Source organism: Rutidosis leptorrhynchoides, chromosome 2 (genome assembly GCF_046630445.1).
Source record: "Rutidosis leptorrhynchoides isolate AG116_Rl617_1_P2 chromosome 2, CSIRO_AGI_Rlap_v1, whole genome shotgun sequence".
Classification (NCBI taxonomy): domain Eukaryota; kingdom Viridiplantae; phylum Streptophyta; class Magnoliopsida; order Asterales; family Asteraceae; genus Rutidosis; species Rutidosis leptorrhynchoides.
The window spans coordinates 479291533-479311324 of NC_092334.1; the positions used below are offsets into that span (position 1 = coordinate 479291533).

The window sequence follows — 19792 nt, forward strand, 5'->3', positions numbered from 1 at the left end:
GAATTGAAGTTTTTCATTGATTTGGATTTCGTCCAACGGAATAGTGAGATCTTCTTTAGCAAAACATTTCTTCAAATTTGAGATGTGGAAAGTGTTATGTACAGCCGCGAGTTGTTGAGGTAGCTCCAGTTGGTAAGCTACTGGTCCGACACGATCTATAATCTTGAATGGTCCAATGTACCTTGGATTTAGTTTCCCCCGTTTACCAAATTGAACAATGTCTTTCCAAGGTGAAACCTTAAGCATGACCATTTCTCCAATTTCAAACTCTATATCTTTTCTTTTACTGTCCGCGTAGCTCTTTTGTCGACTCTGGGCGGTTTTCAATCTTTGTTGAATTTGGATGATTTTCTCGGTAGTTTCTTGTATTATCTCCGGATCCGTAATCTGTCTATCCCCCACTTCACTCCAACAAATCAGAGACCTGCACTTTCTACCATAAAGTGCTTCAAACGGCGCCATCTCAATGCTTGAATGGTAGCTGTTGCTGTAGGAAAATTCTGCTAACGGTAGATGTCGATCCCAACTGTTTCCGAAATCAATAACACAAGCTCGTAGCATGTCTTCAAGCGTTTGTATCGTCCTTTCGCTCTGCCCATCAGTTTGTGGATGATAAGCAGTACTCATGTCTAGACGAGTTCCCAATGCTTGCTGTAATGTCTGCCAGAATCTTGAAATAAATCTGCCATCCCTATCAGAGATAATAGAGATTGGTATTCCATGTCTGGAGACGACTTCCCTCAAATACAGTCGTGTTAACATCTCCATCTTGTCATCTTCTCTTATTGGCAGGAAGTGTGCTGATTTGGTGAGACGATCAACTATTACCCAAATAGTATCAAAACCACTTGCAGTCCTTGGCAATTTAGTGATGAAATTCATGGTAATGTTTTCCCATTTCCATTCCGGGATTTCGGGTTGTTGAAGTAGACCTGATGGTTTCTGATGCTCATCTTTGACCTTAGAACACGTCAAACATTCTCCTACGTATTTAGCAACATCGGCTTTCATACCCGGCCACCAAAAATGTTTCTTGAGATCCTTGTACATCTTCCCCGTTCCAGGATGTATTGAGTATCTGGTTTTATGAGCTTATCTAAGTACCATTTCTCTCATATCTCCAAATTTTGGTACCCAAATCCTTTCAGCCCTATACCGGGTTCCGTCTTCCCGAATATTAAGGTGCTTCTCCGATCCTTTGGGTATTTCATCTTTTAAATTTCCCTCTTTTAAAACTCCTTGTTGCGCCTCCTTTATTTGAGTAGTAAGGTTAGTGTGAATCATTATATTCATAGATTTTACTCGAATGGGTTCTCTGTCCTTTCTGCTCAAGGCGTCGGCTACCACATTTGCCTTCCCCGGGTGGTAACGAATCTCAAAGTCGTAATCATTCAACAATTCAATCCACCTACGCTGCCTCATATTCAGTTGTTTCTGATTAAATATGTGTTGAAGACTTTTGTGGTCGGTATATATAATACTTTTGACCCCATATAAGTAGTGCCTCCAAGTCTTTAATGCAAAAACAACCACGCCTAATTCCAAATCATGCGTCATATAGTTTTGCTCGTGAATCTTCAATTGTCTAGATGCATAAGCAATCACCTTCATCCGTTGCATTAATACACAACCGAGACCTTGCTTTGATACGTCACAATAAATCACAAAATCATCATTTCCTTCAGGCAATGACAATATAGGTGCCGTAGTTAGCTTTTTCTTCAATAATTGAAACGCCTTCTCTTGTTCATCCTTCCATTCAAATTTCTTCCCTTTATGCGTTAATGCAGTCAAGGGTTTTGCTATTTTGGAGAAATCTTGGATGAATCTTCTGTAGTAACCAGTCAATCCTAAAAATTGACGTATATGCTTCGGAGTTTTTGTGGTTTCCCACTTTTCAATGGTTTCGATCTTTGCTGGGTCCACCTGGATACCTTCTTTGTTCACTATGTGACCTAGGAATTGAACTTCTTCCAACCAAAATGCACACTTTGAAAACTTAGCGTACAGTTTTTCTTTCCTCAATACTTCTAGCACTTTTCTCAAATGTTCTTCGTGCTCTTGATCATTCTTTGAGTAAATAAGTATGTCATCGATGAAAACAATGACAAACTTGTCAAGATATGGTCCACACACTCGGTTCATAAGGTCCATGAACACAGCTGGTGCGTTAGTCAATCCAAACGGAATAACCATAAACTCTTAATGACCATAACGCGTCCTAAAAGCAGTTTTTGGAATATCATCCTCCTTTACTCGCATTTGATGATATCCAGAACGTAAATCGATCTTCGAATAAACTGACGAGCCTTGTAGTTGATCAAATAAGTCATCAATTCTCGGCAGTGGATAACGGTTTTTGATGGTAAGTTTGTTCAACTCTCTGTAGTCAATACACAACCTAAATGTACCATCCTTCTTCTTGACAAACAAAACAGGAGCTCCCCATGGTGATGTGCTTGGTCGAATGAAACCACATTCTAATAGTTCTTGCAGTTGGCTTTGCAGTTCTTTCATCTCGCTGGGTGCGAGTCTATAAGGAGCACGAGCTATTGGTGCAGCTCCTGGTACAAGATCTATTTGAAATTCAACAGATCGATGTGGAGGTAGTCCCGGTAATTCTTTCGGAAATACATAGGGAAATTCTTTTGCGACGGGAACATCATTAATGTTCTTTTCTTCAGTTTGTACTTTCTCGACGTGTGCTAGAACAGCATAGCAACCTTTTCTTATTAGTTTTTGTGCCTTCAAATTACTAATAAGATGTAGCTTCATGTTGCCCTTTTCTCCGTACACCATTAAGGGTTCTCCTTCTTCTCGAACAATGCGAATTGCATTTTTATAACATACGATATCTGCTTTCACCTTCTTCAACCAGTCCATGCCAACTATTACATCAAAACTCCCTAACTCTACTGGTATCAAATCAATCTTAAATATTTCGCTACCCAGTTTAATTTCTCGATTCCGGCATATATTATCTGCTGAAATTAATTTACCGTTTGCTAATTCGAGTAAAAATTTACTATCCAACGGCGTCAATGGACAACTTAATTTAGCATAAAAATCTCTACTCATATAGCTTCTATCCGCACCCGAATCAAATAAAACGTAAGCAGATTTATTGTCAATAAGAAACGTACCCGTAACAAGCTCCGGGTCTTCCTGTGCCTCTGCCGCATTAATATTGAAAACTCTTCCGCGGCCTTGTCCATTCGTGTTCTCCTGGTTCGGGCAATTTCTAATAATGTGGCCCGGTTTTCCACATTTATAACAAACTACATTGGCATAACTTGCTCCGACACTACTTGCTCCGCCATTACTCGTTCCGACACCATTTGTTCCTTTCGTTCTGTTAACCCCTGGTCCGTAGACCTCACACTTCGCCGCGCTATGACCATTTCTTTTACACTTGTTGCAAAATTTGGTGCAGAACCCCGAGTGATACTTTTCACACCTTTGGCATAGCTGCTTCTGATTGTTGTTGTTGTTGTTGTTGCGGTTGTTATTGTTGTTGGGATGATTGTTGTAGTAGGTGTTGTTGTTGTTGTTGTTGTTGTTGTTGTTGTTGGGCCGTTTGTTGTAGTTGCGATTGATGTTGCGATTGTTGGGATAATTGTTGCGATTATTATTGTAATTGCTGTTGTTGTTGTATTGGTGATTCTTATCACCGTTTTCCTCCCACTTTCTTTTGACTTGCTTCACATTGGCCTCTTCAGCCGTCTGTTCTTTAATTCTTTCCTCAATCTGGTTCACTAGTTTGTGAGCCATTCTACATGCCTGTTGTATGGAGGTGGGCTCGTGTGAACTTATATCTTCTTGGATTCTTTCCGGTAATCCTTTCACAAACGCGTCGATCTTCTCTTCCTCATCTTCGAACACTCCCGGACACAATAGGCACAATTCTGTGAATCGTCTTTCGTACATGGTAATATCAAATCCTTGGGTTCGTAACCCTCTAAGTTCTATCTTGAGCTTATTGACCTCGGTTCTGGGACGGTACTTCTCGTTCATCAAGTGCTTGAATGCTGACCACGGTAGTGCGTACGCATCATCTTGTCCCACTTGCTCTAGATAGGTATTCCATCATGTTAACGCAGAACCTGTGAAGGTATGCATAGCGTACTTCACTTTGTCCTCTTCAGTACACTTACTTATGGCAAACACCGATTCGACCTTCTCGGTCCACCGTTTCAATCCGATCGGTCCTTCGGTTCCATCAAATTCCAAAGGTTTGCAGGCAGTGAATTCTTTGTAGGTGCATCCTACATGATTTCCTGTACTGCTAGATCCAAGGTTATTGTTGGTATGTAGCGCAGCCTGTACTGCGGTTATGTTTGAAGCTAGAAAATTACGGAATTCCTCTTCATTCATATTCACGGTGTGTCGAGTAGTCGGTGCCATTTAATTCAAAATAGTCAAATGGAACAAGTTAATCATACAGAATATTAAGAGTAGTTAATAGTATTTCATAGCATAATATGAACTCATTTATAAAAGCTTTTTCTTCATATTAGCGTTTTATAAGTTTAAATTCGGGTAGTACCTACCCGTTAAGTTCATACTTAGTAGCTAATATACAATTCAACTACTACAATTCTATATGAAAAACTGATTATAATAATATTTCGCGTTCAAACTTTTATACAATATTTTACAAACTTACAATACCGCTTATTTTACATAAAGCATGAAATATAGCACACAATAACTTTGATACAAGATAGTTGTGAAGATAATTCTAGCTAGTACACAAGTCGTTCAGCAAAGGCAATAAAGACATGTAATTCATACGTCCAGAAACAAGTCATGCATTCTGGTTTTACTAGGACTACTTCCCATCCTTGGTCTTGTGGAACATAACCGTTATGGCCGTTGATAAGACAGCGTATTGTAACATCGTCAAAGGGACGAGGGTTACGTAATGACCAACAGTCTCGTAATAACCTAAAAACCTCATTTCTTACCCCAATTACCGACTCCGTCACTTGTGGGAACGTTTTGTTTAATAGTTGTAGCCCGATGTTCTTTTTCTCACTTTGGTGAGAAGCGAACATTACTAACCCGTAAGCATTGCATGCTTCTTTATGTTGCATGTTAGCCGCTTTTCTAAATCATGAAGTCCTATATTCGGATACATTGAGTCAAAATAATTTCTTAACCCGTTGCATAAAATAGCATTTGGGTTCCCCGCAATATATGTGTCAAAGTAAACACATCGTAACTTATGGGTTTCCCAATGTGATATCCCCCATCTTTCAAACGAAAGTCTCTTATAAACCAAGATATTCTTGGAACGTTCTTCGAATGTCTTACAAACTGATTTCGACGTAAATAGTTGTGCTGAAGAATTCTGACCGACTCTAGACAAGATTTCATCAATCATGTCTCCGGGTAGGTCTCTTAAAATATTGGGTTGTCTATCCATTTTGTGTTTTTATACTGTAAAATAGACAAGAGTTAGATTCATAAAAAAAATACTTATTAATACAAGCAATTTTTACATATATCATAAAGCATAAGCACACTATATTACATATATTACACCACACGAATACAACTATCTTATTCCGACTCGCTCGTTTCTTCTTCTTCGGTTTTGGTTCGTTTTGCCAAGTTTCTAGGGATATATGATGTTCCCCTAATACGAGCTGTCGTTTTCCACAACGGTTTAGAAAAACCTGGTGGTTTAGAGATTCCCGGGTCATTGTTACAACTTAAGGGCTTCGGGGGTTGACGATACATATAAAGTTCATCGGTGTTGGAATTAGATTTCTCTATTTTTATGCCCTTTCCCTTATTATTTTCTTTTGCCTTTTTAAATTCAGGTGGGCTAATTTCTATAACATCATCGGAATTCTCATCGGAATCCGATTCATCAGAGAATTGGTAATCCTCCCAATATTTTGCTTCCTTGGCGGAAACACCATTGACCATAATTAACCTTGGTCGGTTGGTTGAGGATTTTCTTTTACTTAACCGTTTTATTATTTCCCCCACCGGTTCTATTTCCTCCTCCGGTTCCTCCTCTTGCGGTTCTGATTCTTCTTCCGGTTCTGATTCTTCTTCCGGTTCTTCTTCGAGAACTTGTGAATCAGTCCAATATATATTCGACTCTTCATTATTATTAGGTGAGTCAATGGGATTTGTGCTAAAGGTAGACATCTATCACACAATATCAAACATGTTAAGAGATTAATATATCACATAATATATACATGTTAATAATATATAGTTTCCAACAAAAATGTTAAGCAATCATTTTTAAAGAAAACACGGTCGAAGTCCAGACTCACTAATGCATCCTAACAAACTCAATAAGACACACTAATGCAAATTTTCTGGTTCTCTAAGACCAACGCTCGGATACCAACTGAAATGTCCCGTTCTTATTGATTAAAAACGTTCCATATTAATTGATTTCGTTGCGAGGTTTTGACCTCTATATGAGACGTTTTTCAAAGACTGCATTCATTTTTAAAACAAACCATAACCTTTATTTCATAAATAAAGGTTTAAAAAGCTTTACGCAGATTATCAAATAATGATAATCTAAAATATCCTGTTTACACACGACCATTACTTAATGGTTTACAATACCAATATGTTACATCGAAATCAGTTTCTTGAATGCAGTTTTTACACAATATCATACAAACATGGACTCCAAATCTTGTCCTTATTTTAGTATGCAACAGGGGAAGCTCTTAGTATTCACCTGAGAATAAACATGATTTAAACGTCAACAAAAATGTTGGTGAGTTATAGGTTTAACCTATATATATCAAATCGTAACAATAGACCACAAGATTTCATATTTCAATACACATCCCATACATAGAGATAAAAATTATTCATATGGTGAACACCTGGTAACCGACATTAACAAGATGCATATATAAGAATATCCCCATCATTCCGGGACACGCTTCAGATATGATATAAATTTTGAAGTACTAAAGCATCCGGTACTTTGGATGGGGTTTGTTAGGCCCGATAGATCTATCTTTAGGATTCGCGTCAATTAGGGTGTCTGTTCCCTAATTCTTAGATTACCAGACTTAATAAAAAGGGGCGTATTCGATTTTGATAATTCAACCATAGAATGTAGTTTCACGTACTCGTGTCTATTTTGTAAATCATTTATAAAACCTGCATGTATTCTCATCCCAAAAATATTAGATTTTAAAAGTGGGACTATAACTCACTTTCACAGATTTTTACTTCGTCGGGAAGTAAGACTTGGCCACTGGTTGATTCACAAACCTATAACAATATATACATATATATCAAAGTATGTTCAAAATATATTTACAAAACTTTTTAATACATTTTGATGTTTTAAGTTTATTAAGTCAGCTGTCCTCGTTAGTAACCTACAACTAGTTGTCCACAGTTAGATGTACAGAAATAAATCGATAAATATTATCTTGAATCAATCCACGACCCAGTGTATACGTATCTCAGTATTGATCACAACTCAAACTATATATATATTTTGGAATCAACCTCAACCCTGTATAGCTAACTCCAACATTCACATATAGAGTGTCTATGGTTGTTCCGCAATATATATATATATAGATGGGTCGACATGATAGGTCAAAACATTGTATACGTGTCTATGGTATCTCAAGATTACATAATATACAATATAAGTTGATTAGGTTATAGTTGGAATAGATTTATTACTAACTTTCACGTAGGTAAAATGAGTAGTTTTTATCAATCTTGTTTTACTCGCCATTTCTTCGTTTCTAATCCATTTTGAGTGATTCCAGTGGCCACGGTTTTGTATTGAACTTAAATTTATGAATCTAAACAGAAAAAGTATAAGTTTATAGTCGGAAATACAAGTTACAAGTCGTTTTTGAAAGAGGTAGTCATTTCCGTCGAAAGAACGACATCTTGATGACCATTTTGAAAAACATATTTTCACTTTGAGTTTAACCATGATTTTTGGATATAGTTTCATGTTCATAAGAAAAATCATTTTTCCAGAAGTATAGCTTTTAAATCAAAGTTCTTCTTAGCTTTTAATTATCCCAACCAAAACAGCCCCCGGTTTTACTACGACGGCGTATATCCAGTTTTATGGTGTTTATCGTGTTTCTGGGTTTTAAATCATTAAGTTAGCATATCATATAGATATAGAACATTTGTTTAGTTGATTTTAAAAGTCTAGTTAGAAGGATTAACTTTATTTGCGAACAAGTTTAGAATTAACTAAACTCTATTCTAGTGATTACAAGTTTATAACGTTGAATAAGACAGCTTTTTATGTATGAATCGAATGATGTTATGAACATCATTACTACCTCAAGTTCCTTGGATAAACCTACTGGAAATAAGAAAAATGGATCTAGCTTCAAATAATCCTTGGATGGCTTGAAAGTTCTTGAAGCAGAATCATGACACGAAAACAATTTCAAGTAAGATTTCCACTCGAAATAAGATTGTTATAGTTATAGAAATTGAATTAAAGTTTGAATATGATTATTACCTTGTATTAGAAAGATAACCTACTGTAAGTAACAAAGGTTTCTTGATCTTGGATGATTACTTTGAATAGATTTAGAAAACTTGGAAGTAAACTTGCAATCTTGGAAGTATTCTTGATTTTATGAAACTAGAACTTTTGGAATTTATGAAGAACACTTAGAAATTGAAGATAGAACTTGAGAGAGATCAATTAGATGAAGAAAATTGAAGAATGAAAGTGTTTGTAGGTGTTTTTGGTCGTTGGTGTATGGATTAGATATAAAGGATATGTAATTTTGTTTTCATGTAAATAAGTCATGAATGATTACTCATATTTTTGTAATTTTATGAGATATTTCATGCTAGTTGCTAAATGATGGTTCCCACATGTGTTAGGTGACTCACATGGGCTGTTAAGATCTGATCATTGGAGTGTATATACCAATAGTACATACATCTAAAAGCTGTGTATTGTACGAGTACGAATACGGGTGCATACGAGTAGAATTGTTGATGAAACTGAACGAGGATGTAATTGTAAGCATTTTTGTTAAGTACAAGTATTTTGATAAGTGTCTTGAAGTCTTTCAAAAGTGTATGAATACATATTAAAACACTACATGTATATACATTTTAACTGAGTCGTTAAGTCATCGTTAGTCGTTACATGTAAATGTTGTTTTGAAACCTTTAGGTTAACGATCTTGTTAAATGTTGTTAACCCATTGTTTATTATAACAAATGAGATGTTAAATTGTTATATTATCATGATATTATGATATATAATATATCTTAGTATGATATATATACAGTTAAATGTCGTTACAACGATAATCGTTACATATATGTCTCGTTTCGAAATCATTAAGTTAGTAGTCTTATTTTTACATATGTATTTCATTGTTAATACACTTAATAATATATTTACTTATCATTTAACATAATTAACCAAGTGTATCAATATCTTAATATGATTCATATGTACCTAGTAAGACGTTGTTATAACGATAATCGTTATATATATCGTTTTCGAGTTTCTTAAATTAATAGTCTCATTTTTATGTATATAACTCATTGTTAAAATACCTAATGAGATACATACTTATAATAAAATCATGTTAACTATACATATAACCATATATATGTCATTGTATAGTTTTTACAAGTTTTAACGTTCGTGAATCACCGGTCAACTTGGGTGGTCAATTGTCTATATGAAACCTATTTCAATTAATCAAGTCTTAACAAGTTTGATTGCTTAACATGTTGGAAACACTTAATCATGTAAATAACAATTTCATTTAATATATATATAAACATGGAAAAGTTCGGGTCACTACAGTACCTACCCGTTAAATAAATTTCGTCCCGAAATTTTAAGCAGTTGGAGGTGTTGATGTATCTTCTGGAAATAAATGCGGGTATTTCTTCTTCATCTGAACTTCACGCTCCCAGGTGAACTCGGGTCCTCTACGAGCATTCCATCAAACCTTAACAATCGGTATCTTGTTTTGTTTAAGTCTCTTAACCTCACGATCCATTATTTCGACGGGTTCTTCAATGAATTGAAGTTTTTCATTGATTTGGATTTTGTCCAACGGAATAGTGAGATCTTCTTTAGCAAAACATTTCTTCAAATTTGAGACGTGGAAAGTGTTATGTACAGCCGCGAGTTGTTGAGGTAGCTCAAGTTGGTAAGCTACTGGTCTGACACGATCTATAATCTTGAATGGTCCAATGTACCTTGGATTTAGTTTCCCCCGTTTACCAAATCGAACAACGCCTTTCCAAGGTGAAACCTTAAGCATGACCATTTCTCCAATTTCAAACTCTATATCTTTTCTTTTACTGTCCGCGTAGCTCTTTTGTCGACTCTGGGCGGTTTTCAATCTTTGTTGAATTTGGATGATTTTCTCGGTAGTTTCTTGTATTATCTCCGGACCCGTAATCTGTCTATCCCCCACTTCACTCCAACAAATCGGAGACCTGCACTTTCTACCATAAAGTGCTTCAAACGGCGCCATCTCAATGCTTGAATGGTAGCTGTTGTTGTAGGAAAATTCTGCTAACGGTAGATGTCGATCCCAACTGTTTCCGAAATCAATAACACAAGCTCGTCGCATGTCTTCAAGCGTTTGTATCGTCCTTTCGCTCTGCCCATCAGTTTGTGGATGATAAGCAGTACTCATGTCTAGACGAGTTCTCAATGCTTGCTGTAATGTCTGCCAGAATCTTGAAATAAATCTGCCATCCCTATCAGAGATAATAGAGATTGGTATTCCATGTCTGGAGACGACTTCCTTCAAATACAGTCGTGCTAACATCTCCATCTTGTCATCTTCTCTTATTGGCAGGAAGTGTGCTGATTTGGTGAGACGATCAACTATTACCCAAATAGTATCAAAACCACTTGTAGTCCTTGGCAATTTAGTGATGAAATTCATGGTAATGTTTTCCCATTTCCATTCTGGGATTTCGGGTTGTTGAAGTAGACCTGATGGTTTCTGATGCTCAGCTTTGACCTTAGAACACGTCAAACATTCTCCTACGTATTTAGCAAGATCGGCTTTCATACCCGGCCACCAAGTTTCATACCGTTTTCGCTCTAGAATCTTCGTTTTAACTCCGATTCTCTTGATTCTTTTCGCACCGCCTTCGTAATTACTTGTTCTTCAATTTTAACCAACGAAGTGGGTATTTTGTTGATAAAGTTTGAATCTTTGTTGTTTTTGGGCCTTAATATTTGGGTGAAAACGTGACTTTTTAGCCGATATCAAATATCCCACACTTAGACTTTGCTTGTCCTCAAGCAAACTCTCATTCTTAAGAATCTTTTCGGCATTTATTTTCTAATAGCCTAAGCGGTTTGCTTTTATTATAAGAGCAAAATATAAGATGAGTCATCTATGTTAGGATTGAAATTATCTCTGCAAGCATGCGAGGGGGTTACATGACATACGCTTGCTTTCACGGGTCACTCGAATCACTCAAGTGTTTAGGGTTCCCTATAGATCTAAGAAATGAATACACTCATAGCCAGTCATGCTGCACCCATCGTCATAGGCTTGATAAAGACTCAAATCCTTGCTGCTAATGCTAGAACGGTAGTAATCTCAGCTTTTATAGGTCATTTGTCAATGATGGGAAAGGAGGAAAGGAATTCTGAAGTGGTAGTGAAGTTGTTTTTGAGGGGTGAGATGAAAGGGGTAATGTGGTCTTTATACAGACTTTTATTTGTATAGATAGGAGTGCTGAAGTATTTTGAGAAGCACTTTTGAACTTTTCTTCATTTGATAATCATTTTTGGTCGAGTTCTCTTCGGCATTTCTCTTATTAAGTTCTGCTCCTTTTCTCAGAACACATATTTTTTTTTGGAGACTTCATCTCGAGAAACTTTTAGCCGGCAAACTTTTTCAAGACCTTTGCCATGATACTTGAGAGGTTTATAACATCGGGTTTTCGGAAGGAATCTCATTTTCGGGATTTTTCAAAGGTAATGTGGATGTGGTGGAGTAGAAGTAGTAGAGGTACGGAAGGCTTATGTTTGACAAATGGCTAGCTCTTTTGATTACAACCGAATCGCGTTTTGCTGCTTGGAGATGTAGATCTAAATCAAGTTCTGATTCTGAGCACAGACATCGGCACTCTCAACGGAAAATAGTGAAGCATTAAAGATGAATGCTGGTCATATTTGGGGTGGCTCACCATAATCAATTTAGGTCGATAATGCCTTAGTCATGCAATGCTCTATTAGAGATTTCAATCTAACAAGATTTTCACCTTACTTAAGCCTTATTTTTATTGACAAACGTTTCAGGTTTTCAAAAATACTCTTTCGAAAAGGGTTTCTTTTGCAAAAATTTTGAAATTTGGCTTAAGGACTTGGAATCTTCGTAATGGGTTATTATAATACAGCATAAAAAGATTATACCAACATCCCACACTTAGACGAACATTGTCCTCAATGTTCCTAGTGTATCCCACACTTGGTGATTTGAGAGTATTTGTCTAGCTCTTTTATTGGGTGTTATCCCACACTTAGTGATAAGCTAGGACGTGGCATAGTTTGAATCTTGAGCTAGTAGCGAAAAGAAAGAAATACCCCTAGCAGATGCGGTTGGTTTCCAATCCTTGCGTCTTTATCGGATCATTTATCGTTCTTTATTCTTCTACTCTACTTTATTGCACAGGTTGCCTCCTGAGAAGCACTTTTGTTTAAGGTCATTGGCTCGACTGTAGTGATGCTTTAAAAAGCAAACATTCCTCGCTGATGGTTGTGATCTTGGTCTTCTTGAGGGAATGTGAGTCTTAGCGAAAAAAATCCTAAGAAAGTGTCGGACCAATAGTGGTAGAAGATCCGGTACTTCTCTTGAAGATCTTCTGAATGATAAGTAGTGCGTAGTTTCAGCTCTTGATAAGTCTTGAAGTCCAATGACGATATGATCCACAGCTCTGCTGGTTGACCCATGAATGTCAATCATAGAAGCAGTGCTGGTGTTGATGATTTCTCTGGTGGGATGCTCATTTCGGAGGTCTTCAAACAATGTCAGAAACTGTATCTTTAGAATTTCGAAGTCTTCGGAACGGTGATCTCCACAGTAAGAGTCTGTTGCTATGCACAGATTAATTAAGAGACGAAGCTGAAACGAAGTGAAGAGCAACCCTGACCCGAGTATTAATTTCACCGTCTTTGAGTATATCTCCCTACATCCAGCTTTATATGTGAAACTAGGATCCTTGGATTCTTGGAAGATACGTGTTATCTGCTTAGTAACATAGGTGGCAATGTTGACTCTGTCTGGTTCAAGATGAGAAAACGGATTGTTTCTCCTTGCTTCTTCCATAACAACATCTCGTAGTTCTTTGATAATCAGATCAGCGTGGTGATCAATGGTTACATAAATTACTAGCCTCTCTGGTGTGCTTTTGAAATTATCTCTTTCCAAGATGGCGAAAAAGCTGTAAATATCCTCGATCATTTGCAAGTCGGAGTGATAAGTCGGGCGTCCGGCGGAAAGATCCATATGCTTTCGGATGAGAGTCAGTAGTGCTCGTTGGTTTCGTGAGAACGGAAGTGCAGATCCGGCTAAGGCATTATAAACCTTAGAGTAAATGATCTTCTGATCTCGACAGAATCTTGTCTCAAGGATAGTGCGAACCACTGAATTGTGCTCTCGTTGCCTTTCTTCGTGATAGATATGATCGTGAAGAGAATTGATAAAGTCTTGAATGCGTTCTTCTAGGATTTCAACATCATTGTCTTCTCGTCGGAGATAGAGGTGGTGTTCTTCTCGGATAGCCATAATTCGTTCTATTAAGCGTGGCAAAAAATTAATGGTTGATTTTCGGATGGCTTCGAGAATGTCTTCAAACTCATCGGTATCATTGATGAAGGTGATCATGTCTGCATGTGTGGATATAACCGGAATTCGATCTGAAGAAGAGTTCGGCTCCCCTTGATCTGGTTCGGTTGGAGAGTGTGAGTTATTCAGAATGTCTTCATGTTGCCTTACCTCGTCATCATCGGTGTATTGTTCTTCTGAGGATGCGTCTGATGAACGGGTTTCTTCATTATTCTGATTCTCCACTTTGATACTTGCAGGATCAATTTCTATATCCTTAACCTCAGCCTTATCGGTCTTCTTCTTGAAGCGAATTATTAAACTGTGATCTGCCTTCTCAAGCCTCATTACTTCTTCATGACGCTCAATGCTTGGAGCGGGTATTGTCGCAGTTTCTTTTACGTCTTCCATTTCCTCTTCCTCTTCAGATTCCTCCTCTTCCTCTATTTCTTCGCTGGGATCCTCTTCTTCCATTTCTGGGTCGTCTGCAGACTGTGATTCGACACCCATCACGATATCGTTGGCTGGTGGTGAAAACTCGTCATCGAAAGTGATCCGTCTGGTGGAAATAGCAAACATCTCTGCCTGTCCAGAAAGATCGGTTGGTCGGTCAATTTTGAAGGTAACGCTCTCCCCATGTGACCGTAAGATCAAGGTTTGATTGTACACATCAATGACAGTCCTAGCCGTATTCATGAAAGGTCTTCCTAACACCACTGGTGTGTGTAGGTCCTCCTTAATGTCCATCACTACGAAATTCGTAGGATACAAGAATTTGTCGACTTTCATCAAGACGTTCTGAACTATGCCCTTAGGATATCGAATTGTGTGATCGGCAAGTTGGATTGTCATTTTGGTTGGTGACAAGTCTCCTAACTCTAATCTCTGATAGAGAGAGTAGGGGATTAGGTTGATACTTGCTCCTAAATCTGCTAGTTCATGAATGGTTCCAGATTGGTAGATTGAACATGGAAAAATGAATCGGCCCGTATCTCCTAGTTTTGGTGGTAAAGAGTTTATGAGTAATGCAGAGCATTCTTCATTCAGTGGAATTTTGTTAGAGTCTGGTATCCTCTCCTTTGTAGAAAGAAGCCTTCGGATGTATCTCTTCTGGTTGAGAACTTTGGACATAGTGTCCAGGAATCTTCCATCAAGTTTGAAGGAATCAAGCTTGATGGTTCTTCTTGTAGCCTTCCAGGATAAGGTATGCGAACTGGAGTTTCAGGGGTCAGCTTCTGAGTATATGTCAATTTGTTCTTGAGCCTAGTTGACCTTCTCTGTGGTTCTTCCTCTGGGATTATGGAGTCCATTTGCTTTGCTTCTTCTATGCGGGGATTTTGGATAGTATTACTTTGCAATCTTCCCTGCGGTCGGGTTTCAAGGCGTTGTGATAACTGTCCGAGCTTCGTTTCCAAACTTTTGAGCAGAGCCAATTGATTTCTCATTAGTATCTCCGTCTGATCTTGTCTGGTTGTAGTTCTCTGATTTAGCTGTTGTTGCCCTTGAATGAACTGAGTTAACTGATCATCAGCTCCGAGACCGGAGTTAGTTGCTTTTGTAATTTGGGTGGTAGGGGAATTTTCCTCAACTGGGGGACCAGTGAGTGGAAGTGGTTGATCGTAGGTCAATTGAGATTGTTGGGCTGGATAAGGTGGATAGCGATAGCGAAAAGATTGATTGCTTCGCTGAAATTGATTAAACCTAGGTGGTTGATTAAATCCGGGATTTGGTAGACGAGCTGGGTATTGGACGTAACAGACTGAACCGTCAGGGTTTTTGTACTCAACTTGATATTCTTCAATAGGTTGCGGGTTGGTACAATTAACACAAGCCTGAGCTTGGTTAACCTACTGCGGATGCGTCTTCAGTTCTCTGAGTTTTTTAGCAAGAGATTCCATCTTATCCGTGAGGGATTTGATGGCCTCCGTTTGATTGTTAAGTGCAGATAGTGGGGCAGATGATGAAGTTGTTTCACCACTGTTCCAGTCATGATGATGCATTGTCATGTTCTCGAGCAATTCCCATGCTTCGTCTGCGGTTTGGTTCATCAGATTCCCTTGAGCTGCTGCATCGATCGTCATCCTATGATTTACCATAAGACCATTGTAGAAGGTACAGATTTGGGCTGACCATTCTAGCTGGTGATTAGGGCATTTCTTTAGTAGGGTTTTGAATCGCTCCCATGCAGTGTAAAGAGATTCATCATAATTTTGTTTGAAGTTAATGATGTCATTCTTCAGTTTGGTTTGTTTAGAAGGAGGGAAATATTTGGTTAGGAATTTAGTAGCCATCTCCGTCCATGACGTGATGGAATCTTTTTCCAGTCCTTCGAACCAAGTTTGAGCATGATGAGTGAGAGAATAGGGGAACAAGTATAGCCGGACTATATTTTGTCCTATCCCTGGCTGTTTGTAGGAGTTCGAAAGAGATATGAATTTATCAAGGTGAGAATTAGGATCATCATTCGGTAATCCATGAAACTGACAGCTATTCTGGATGAGTTGGATGATGTGATGTTTTAACTCGAACGACTGTCCTTGAATCTCTGGAAATCTGATTGGTCCTCCTCGACCTTCAATCGAGGGTTAGGTATTTTCTGCTAAAGTAACACGTAACGCCATTCGATTTCTGATTCATGCTTCCTTGCGTGCTTTAGAGATTATTGTGTCTGGATCAGGTACGAATAACAACGGCCCTGATCTAGATCGGGTTTGGGTCATACACTAGGTATGCCTTTTTTGTTTTTAATTTTTCGCAAATAGGCTAAATTATAAAGTAATCTAAAGTAAGCTAAACTAATCTAAGGTAATCTAAGTCTAAGGTAATCTAATCTAATTTAATCTAGGGTAGTCTAAAGTAATCTAAGGTAATCTAATTTAATTAACTAACTATCCTATGGTGGAATATGTTTTTGGTTCTGGCTACTGATTCCCTGGTATTCCGGTAACAGAGCTCCGCATGAACTATTCAACAAACTAAGTGGCCAGGCCGACTACGGAGAGGCAGGATCCTTTTGGTCCCAATATAATTGGCGACTGTTTGGAAAATCCAATAACCAAGTCCGTGTATAAATGTCTTTCTTAGACACCACTAAATGCTTGTGAATAAGTTTGATAGAGAGCAGTATTGCCTGATACCAGTTCCCCGGCAGCGGCGCCAAAAACTAGTATCCTCCCGTGATATGGCCGAAACGGACGGTTTTTATTCGCGCGGTGTCGTCAGTCCGCGGCTCGCCAGGATCAGCCACTCGTGGGAGGAAGGTAATGTTTTAAATTTATATTTAGCGGGACCTAAATCTTACTACTCCTTATAAGTAAGGGAAGTATGACCTAGATTCGTATTTTTGAGATATTAGTAGAATCGAACCTATATTTAAGCCTAAGATAGTTAGGGAGTAGTAAATATTTATTTTGGGGTTTTTCTAGTTTATAAGACAGATAAAGTAAATGCGATAAAATTCGTAATTTAGATAAGGTTAAAGTGAGTGCATACTATGACTTCATCAGTTATTCTGCCAATTATGGAATACTGGCTCATGAATAGGCAGAGGCCTTGTATTCATTACACTGGTCCTAAACGCCCCTGTCATAAGACATGTCACTGGATACTGCGTTAGGCTTGAAGATTCTGAATAGACAGCAACTTCCCTTACCCCCGACGCCCGTGCAGTCTGACTACGGGCATACACGTTCAGACGGCTCATCCAATTGAGCGACTCGGTTGGGTGACGTATTAACATTCCGAAATGGTCTAAACTTTCTTAAGCATAATAGAATACATGGTTTACCATATCCAAGAGACGTGATGCGTTTCAATGCTTTCGTTAATGATTGGTAAAAGATAGTTAGGCCCTTAAAAAGAGTTCAACCATAAAGAACACCATGGCCAAGTCAAGCTGACTTCCATGAACACGTTCGGTTATTCTAACGGTTCAATCCTTTATGTGTCTAAACAAACAGTTCCTTAATTAACTAAGAATCCCTCAAGCGGGGTGCAATGCTTGAGACCGCATTATGGTGCAGTGTACTGGTCAACACTAACCGGGTTCCATGGCCTTACTTAGCAGAGGTACAGCTTACAACAACCGCTGTGCTTCAGCGTGCACGTACGAAGTTTATATTCTTGGTGACTACACTAGCATGGTCTAGGACCGACAATGTACTAAGGGTCTAGTCAGATGTTTCACTACGAAAGAGTCCTCAGTCGGAATCCAAAGCTCGATAGACTTACTACAACCGGTGTGCCTCGGTCGATCTTACGTTGTATCCGATAGACTTCTCTTACCAAGGGGTGACACAGATAGTGTACTCTGAATCGGGGTTCGCGACTTTCCAATAATAGAGCCTATAACTACGTTCTATTAGTTGGAAAAGCGATTGAGTTTAAAGCATAATCGGAAAGCATTACAACAGCATACACAGACCATAATATTATTTCGGCATTATAACTGCTTACATCATAGCATACACTAAAGATAACTACTCGCTAATCATGGCAACAATATCATAAAACATTATATAAGATAAAGGATAGAAGTACCAGTAGATTATCGAGTTCTGAATACAAAAGTGACAACTTCAAGACTCCAGACCGCTCCTAATACAATCTTCAGCGTTCTTCTCCGGGTACTAAGTTTCCCGCACGGAGTCGAAGGCCTTGAGAGTATGACTAATATTGTACAAGAGAGAGAAAGAAGTGAATTGAAATGTGTGTTGGAATGAATGACAAAGCCCCTTTAAATAGACTATGAATTTTCCAAAATACGGCTGGCCGGGCGTATGGCAGCCCGTTTGGTGGCCCATATTTGGCAGGCCGTTTTCCTGGCAGCCCGTATGGCAGGCCGCTTGGTGAGCTGTATTTGGAAGGCCGTTTACATACTGGCAGGCCGTATGGCAGGCCGTTTTTGACGCTGGTCAGCCTTGATTCACTGAATCGTAACTTGATTTCTTGTCTTTCACCGTTTTTGCTCTAGAATCTTCGTTTTAGCTCCGATTCTCTTGATTCTTATTGCAATGCCTTTGTAATTACTTGTTCTTCAATTCTAACCGATGAAGTGGGTATTTTGCCGATAAAGTTGGAATCTTTGTTATTTTTAGTCCTTAATACCGGGGTGAAAACGTAACTTTTTAGCCGATATCAGTGCCTATGTGCGGTATGGGCGGTTCTTGCTCGATTGTGTTGGCATTGTGTACGCATACGTATGATGCGCGTGGGTGTATGATGGATTTTACTTGGGTTGGTTAGTCGCAGTGTTTAGACACCACCTGGGGGTTAGTGTTACGCGGTGTTAAGGACAATAATGGATATTTGTTTGGGGTGGATGGTTATTGTAATCCGTTAGGATTCACTATGGTGTAGCAGTGCGCGATGTTACACTACTCGTTGTGGTCGAGGCCAAAAGAGCGTGTGTTGATGGTTAGTGTATTCCGTTAGGATTCACTATGGTGTAGCTGAAACGACCCGTCCATATTACTATAAACGCAGTACGTTCTCATTGGTCCCATAGCGAGGTATTTGACCTCTATATGATACGTTTTAGAAAATATTGCATTCGTTTCATAAAAAGCACATTATTATTATACATAATGTATGTTTTAAACAAGTGGGCGATTATTTAAGAAATAATCCCCAAAATACATCGGTTTCCAAATACTACACACGTGACGTAATAACCGAATATAATACATGACAAAGGTTTTATTGAATGCAACACTTTATTTAAATAAAAGTATGAGACTCCATGCACAGCTTGCTCAGATAATGCAACAGCGGAAGACTTTCTTAAGGACCTGAGAATAAACATGCGTAAACAGTCAACACAAAGGTTGGTGAGATATATAGGTTTATCATCGATATAAATATAGACCACAATATTTCATAGTTATAAATATATTTACACTCGCAAGTGTATAAAAGTATTCTATAAGTTGTTGAGCGCTTTGGTAACCATACTTAACCATTAATGTAGC

At 38.3% G+C, this 19792-nt stretch overlaps 1 non-coding gene across 1 annotated transcript; it reads left to right on the top strand.

Moving 5' to 3' along the window:
* Positions 1-15959: 15959 nt before the first annotated feature.
* LOC139894779 (small nucleolar RNA R71) lies at positions 15960-16066 on the top strand. The gene has a single exon (XR_011775264.1). It is a non-coding gene; the product is annotated as a small nucleolar RNA R71 (small nucleolar RNA).
* The last annotated feature ends 3726 nt before the right edge of the window (positions 16067-19792 follow it).